The sequence below is a fragment of the Octodon degus genome, unplaced genomic scaffold, assembly GCF_000260255.1.
Source record: "Octodon degus isolate 3935 unplaced genomic scaffold, OctDeg1.0 scaffold00042, whole genome shotgun sequence".
In the NCBI taxonomy this organism is placed as follows: Eukaryota; Metazoa; Chordata; class Mammalia; order Rodentia; family Octodontidae; genus Octodon; species Octodon degus.
In genome coordinates, this window is record NW_004524618.1 from 6,902,169 (window position 1) to 6,909,235 (window position 7,067).

The window sequence follows — 7,067 nt, forward strand, 5'->3', positions numbered from 1 at the left end:
CGAGGCAACTGGCTGTTGGCCTATTGCCTGTGTCGGACGATATACTTGGCTCCCTCTGATAGGTCCGGGGGGGAGGGGATGTAAGAAGGGGGGTTAGGAAAGAGGATGGAGGAAGGCCAGAGAATAAAGAAGTCTAAAGACAAAGAAGGAGTCCCCGTCTTGTCTTTTCTCAGCGCCGGTCAGGTCTCAGCCACTCTTATTCCAGAAGTGTGTTAGAACCCAGACCACATCTCCACCACATCCCTGCTACTCAAATTTCACCTCCTCATGGAACTATTCTGCCCTTCCACGCTACCTTATGCGCCCTTGCACGTACTCACTCTCACATGCTGGGCCACAATTGTGGCAAGATGCTCCTCACACAAATACTCAGAGTAGCGATGTTTGGTGAAGGGAGACCCCTCAGTACCACGAAGGGGGAAAAGCTGAGCTGCACAATGCACGCTATACAATGACGCTAACGTGCAAAGCACAACAACTCAGAAGCTTACGGAAGGAGGCAGTCGGAAAAGCACATGTGGTCTGACTCCACTTGCACAAAGCTACAAATCAGGCAGCGCTGCTCTGCCCTTAGACGGGAGACAGCAGACAGGCCCGGGAGGTGGCAGCAGGAAGGGGTGGCGTGAGTATTTCTGGGCACTCAGGGGTCTACTTCTTGATCAGGTTCTGTTCACATGAATTTGTTAACTCCATGATAAAGTATCATTTATGGCTTCCGTACCTCTCCATGTATATGTTATTCTTTAATACACTTTTCACAAGAAAAATTTGCATTTTTCTTTATTTTGTGTTTTTCCTTTTTTGAAGTTTTTTCCCCATTCATTTATATGCATTCACCCATTCATTCACATAGGACTGAAGCCAGGGCTTTCGCTTTCTACCTACGATGCTCCATGCTCCAGGAGGGCAGGACCCATGGGCATCTTGTTCATTCAAGGGCCTCTGGCACTTGTGCTGATCCTCCTGGAATATGCCGTGCCCACAGTACGCGCCTGTCAAGGGAAGCTACTGCATGCATGAACAGATGCCTGGCTTTCTATTTTCAGTATCACTATGTCATCACAGCTATAGTGACCCCCTTCAAGCTTTCTTTCTGCACATATAAGTTCTTTGAGAGAAAAACTCATACTTGCTTTGTTACTGCTAACCCCCTGCTCCTACTACAGTGCCCCGCACACAGTAAGTGCTTAATCAACCTTCAAAAACACAGTAAGAGCTCCGAAAGGCTTCTCCCCTCCTCAGAGGCGGTGCGCGCGTCATGCTCACCCATCCCACTTTCAGCACGCCTTTCCCCTCATCCACTAAGTGGTGTCCCAAAGAGAAAGAAAGCTGCTGGGGTCCAGCGCCCACACTACCTTTGCACAGGTCTTATGCTCATGAAATTCCGCTGCTCCGTCCTTTGCAAGTGCTGTTTCTCCTTCCTGTTCCTCCCTGTGTTCCCAACTCTCAGAAATCCTGTTTATATAAACCTCACTGTAGCCTGAATTCAACCAAAATCAATCTTTAAAGTCACAACTTTAAGATATGCAGAAGCATCAGCACATATTTAATCTTTACTTTTCACACATATTGTGCACACTTTGTGGCCAATATATCTCTTTTTAAGCTTAGAATCACTTTCAGGAGTAGAGATTCTCCAGGCAGTTGGGCTGATGGCCCACGAGTTCACGCCACCATAAACAAAGTAGCTCTTCAAACTTCTAACAGAATTTCCACTTAGGCCAAAGAACATAGTTTCAGCAAGAAATATATGCCAGGTGCCCAGGAAAAGAAGCGCCCAGTGCCTCTATTTATTCCACATCTCTGCTGCCTGAAACTGCAAGCTGACCCTACCTACAAACACGCTGGAAGCAAAGCTCACTGCTGCAAGACTAGTCCTGGGGACAAACATGTCCCTTCGCTGGACTTTCCACTAGCTTTGCCTTCTTCCACTCAAGGTGGAAGTCTGTATGAAAGAGAAATTCCTCTGGTGCCAAATACATGAGGGTAAACAAAATCTATCTCCCCTGGCAAAGTTGCTTCAATCTAATTTGTGTAATTACCTATCTCCCTAATGATGTGCTTGTTTACAGATTAAAGCTATGAATCTAAGCACAGAAATAAGATTAAATCTGCTGAATTAAATTCCCATTTGCTTAAATTATCTGGATATCCTTTCTTTCTTTAGAAAGCAATTCCAGGTAGAATGGAGAGTATCTAAATCACTGGTTATCAAAAGACATGGTCTCAACTTTTAAAATTTGAGATGAGGCTAATAATAGGGTGGGCTGTGCCCTTACTTTTAGACATACTGATTGCAGCGTGGCTCACTTGGAAAATCTGAAGGTGAGGAGCTGAAATGAAACACAGTTTCCATTACTGTTTATCCATCCAAAATATTTCCAAATGAAATACAGATCCTGCCACCTGCACTTGTAATGTAGTCTTGCAATCAGCTGTTGACTTAACTGCAAGCTCTCAGCAAGCCCTAGAGGACATGGAGAAGATCAGACAGTGGGCACAGCGGGACAGAACTGTAAGTGGGTTCTTTCTTAATGTACAGTCAGGCCCTTGTGCATGCACTACACTCTGAACTGGGAGAAGCCTGCTCTTCTACCTGAGGCAGTCCAAATGCCGAATGGCCACACTGCTCTCAGGAGTCAGACATGGCGCCGCCGCCCCACATCAACTAGCTTTCAGCAGTCCAGCGCTGAGCTACAGCTACCAACTGCGATCCTACCTGAGAAGACTGGAGCCACCAAGACACAGCAGTGATGGCCAAGATATCATCTAGTACTAACGGGCCAGGACCAAGCGCCTCCGTCCACCCGGCCGAGTACTGAGGGCTTCACAGGCATGCTGTCATCTGTCTGCCACTGTGTCCTGCAGGTCACCATCACCAACCGCACTTTGTCTTTGAAGAAACTGAAGTGTGGAGAATAATTAAGCCATCCGTCAGGGCAGCCTGTCTCACACAGTGCCCTGGACGCTTCAACCTGCCTTTTGAGCCCCCAGTGATATTTGAGCTACCACACTATACTCCTCCAGGGAAGCGAAGCCAGCCCTGAAGCAGCAGTCACGTGAAATCCAGCAGCTAAATAATATTAAATTGTATCGTAGGTTTATTTATATTTCCATTTGTCTAGCATTCAAAAGAAAAATAAGTTTATATCAAGGCTTATCTGAGTATATAATCAATATCTCAACTTTGGGCAATGGAACCCAATTTTACAGGAAAAATCTGTGATATTAGATTTACCATCACTACTGGACTATCTTGGAATATTTTGCTGAATTCACGCACCTACAATATGTAAATGGCCATGGAATACCCTTCTCTGACAAAACTAAACAAAAAAGGGGGATACAAATGAAGGACCATTTTGTGTCTCTACAAAATAGGATAAATATACAGCTACTTTCTCTTAGCTCCATGAGAAGAAAGATTTGTTCTAATAGTGTTTGTGGACAGGATATCATGTCTGCATCTTGTACTATGAATAACCACTAAGAAGACAACAATATGCAGTGTATTAATTATTGAAACTGCCCTATTAATCAGTGTTGAAACTGTCTCATTGCTATTTGTTTCTCAATAAAATTATAAAAAACCATATATTTACCATCAACATCATTGTTATTCCTTACACAATGACTCAGGCACCCCCTAGTCTGAACAAACCCTTTTAAAAGGACACTGTGCAAACAGCTGTTAAAGCCGTAGCTTCTAACTCCACGACATGCAGCTGCACACGGCCGTAGGTACACGCTGTCCTCACTGAGTGTTGCTTCTCTGACACTAATACGTTAAGGGCTGAGTTTTCACTCAGAGGAGTGAGCATTTGCCTTCTCGGCCCATGTTACCCCAAACAGAGTCAGCACTCTGAATATTCTCAGCGAGTGCTTCTAGTGCTGGTCTTATTTTTAAAACACAGTCTTCCAACCTGCCTTCAGCAGAAAGTTCTCTGGTTACGAAGGCCAGCTGTGTCACCAACACTTGTCACGTGGGATACTCGTGTACTGCAAACATCACCGTCTCATGCTAAACTGTTCCTGAGACACTTGCAGCAGCCACAGCATCTCTGGGGGTCATTCAGTGTCCCCCACACCTCACACAGACAGCAGCGCCTGGTGTGGCCTTCGTTGTCCCCTGAGTGCGAACTCTTCGCGTGTCAGGTTAGCGCTCTTAAGGGAGCATAGCACTAGTCTAATTTTATGAAAGAAGAATCTGTCTTGGGAAATTTAAATAATGCACCCAGCATTTCCCATGCTAAGACATAAAATGAAGAACGCAACTGCCTTGCACTGTCACAGCACCTTGCAGCTGGCCTAAAAGCTTTAGGCGAAGCAAGGCATCTTCCCTCTGTAGCCCTCCACAGTATATTTAGTTCTGTTCCTGCAGTTCTTAGTACCCCATCTGTTAAATGAGAGCACTGGAGAGAATGACCTCAGGGGTCTTTCTGCTTCATGAGGGACACGATAGCTAACATTATCCAATTACCCAAATCAGACTGGGAGAAAAGCAAGGAATGAAGGCATACAGCAAAATCCTGTGTGTGCACACACTGAGTTCAGGAGGCTCTACACTGAGCATCGGCTCGGACTGCATTTCATCTTGGCCACTGTCCCCCTGATGTTGATACCAAGGAAGGAAGGAGCACATGCCCATTACTTAATACTAGGATCAATTAAAATCATGACTGTCTCCTCCACATGAAAACATAAACTTTCCCATTTCTCTCCAGAGCCAGCTGTGAATAATCTAAGCACTCTCCAAATTGAGAAAGAACACAGTGCACACAGCCAGGATGGCAGGACGAGATCCACAGAGAGTAGCAGTTCTCTAGCACAGACTGGCTTGGGGCGGCGCTCAGAGCTCTGCATAATGACAACTCCCAGCTCCTGGTGATGTCATAAGCTCTTATTACCACTGCTCATCTGGGAGCCCTGCAAGTGTAGAGAGCTGGTGGACACAGAGCTGAGAAATCTCTTGGGTACCTTGTAAAGAGCCTTAATTGGATCAGTGTTAAAGGCTGACTCCACCAAACAAGAGCCTGGCTTTTGATCCCGACTCCCCAGGTGCCAGGGTGCAGGTGCAGACCTGGTAGCAGGTCCTGCCCCGAGGGACCCCTGCTGAGTGAGCAGGGGCCATTTCTGCCTGCACCACCAGCCCGCCTGCAGCACAGTCAGGCCTGGTACTTCTCTGCTCATAGCACACCACCCTCTGCATGCAATGCCATAGTAACGCAGGTGACACAGCTCAGCGGAGCAGCACCTGCCTGGCAATTGAGATGGCCTGGGTCCCATTCCTCGTACCACCCACAACATAACCACACAGAGAGACAAAAGAATACTAGAGGAAAGTGGTTCTTGAAACCCAAGCATTTGTCAACATAAGGAGTGGAAGTCCCAAGGAGGTGGAGGAGGTGGAGGTGGAGGAGGCAGAGGCTACAGCACACAGTATTAACCTCCCTGAGCAAGGCACACACTTTCCCCTCCCGTGGCCGTCTGGTCCTGGGTCCTCCCTCTCACTCGCTACCTCGCAGGCCCCGTCCTGCACTTTCTTGTCATTTCCAAATGAAGCCTTTGGAAGACATTTGGGAGGAGGCGAGATATTAAAACGTGAGTCCCAGGGGTCCAGATTTTGGTGCATTCCTAGTGGTGGTTGATCCCGTGAACATGGACCCGGAGACAGCACTACCGCAAGAAGTGCAGAGCAGAGTGCCACAGCTGCACACATACTAAAGACATTAATACCACGTTATAAGTGGACGCAGCTTGGACCCCAGGTGAGAAGGGCATCACGGCGGCATGCTGAGCAGAGCAAGCGAGATGGCACCTGCTTCCTACAGCTGCTTACTATTTTCTTTGAATATTTATATATTAAATGATATATATGTATATATGCATATATTTTTTATTGAGAATTGCCCACATCCTGTGTGTCTATGTTTTCTTTGTATACTCGTCTGCACTAGAAGTTTTAGCACAGGGCAAATTCATACTGTCTATCCCTACAAAGTTGCCTTAACCATACTGAGTTCTTCAGCCCAGCCTCACCTGTGGCTCTTCCTCCAGCTGTTCAGATCCATAGACTCCTGCCTCTGTGGAGTTACAGGGTGGGTGACACCTTAGTTAATGTCCACGGAGGCATTTCCATTTGGAAGCGAAGGATACAAGCTCAGAGAATCAAAATGCTTGCTGTTCATAGCAAGGAGGCTTGCAGTAGAACCCCAGCAGAGGTCTTGGTGCCCCGGAGCCGGGTCAGTCCTCCCTCTGGGCATTCTCTGGTCATGTTGAGGTGACACATTTGAGGCTCCCAAAAAATGAAGGGTTGAGTGTACAGTGTACCCAAGATATCATTTGAGTGTGCACCCAGACTTTGGCAGGCTGTGCGTTCATCCTGCCCTCCCTGGTATTACCCTGTAAGAGTATGTGGGAGAGTCACAGGGCACTGACAGCCTCCAGGGCCAGGCACTCAGCTGCCCACGAATGCATTCCAGATGCGTTCAGCAGATGAATGCCTCTAACAGCTAGCTTTTCTTTCTTTATTTAACGTTTCTAATTGTTACAGGGTCTCACTATGCAGCTCAGACCCATAGTGATGCTCTTATTTTCAGCCTCCTCAGCCCTGGGATTACAGGCATGTGACACTACACCCAGATTCTGTGGCCAGCTCAGCCCACCCTAGGGGCAAGGCTGGCATGTCATGTGGTGCTGGGGATTGAACTATGGTTCCTGTGCTTGCCTAAGCTTGCCTAAGCAGATGTTCTCCTCTGCAGAGATAAGCCACAGGTCTAATAAATAGCTCTGCCATTGTTATGTTCTTTCTCCATATTTCACCTGATAATCCTTTGTTACCATATATTCGTTAAAACTGAAATGACTATTTCATGCACTAGCACCTTTTGAATGAAGTCTAAACTCAGCAGGGTTTAGACCCATCACGCGGGGCTGGTTTTGTGCTCCAGCTTCATGCCCTCCATACCCTTCCTTTCCTGATCCACTCCCTTCATTTCCTCCAAACCCTTCCTTTCCTGATTTGTTCCCTTCATGCCCTCCACACCCTTCCTTTCCCGATCTGCTCC

General features: G+C 47.0%; 1 protein-coding gene across 1 annotated transcript in view; it reads right to left on the bottom strand.

The window, feature by feature from the left end:
- Positions 1-7,067, bottom strand: part of Sorcs1 (sortilin related VPS10 domain containing receptor 1) — a 526,874-nt gene that overhangs the window by 498,587 nt on the left and 21,220 nt on the right. The gene's annotated exons all lie outside the window — the stretch shown is intronic.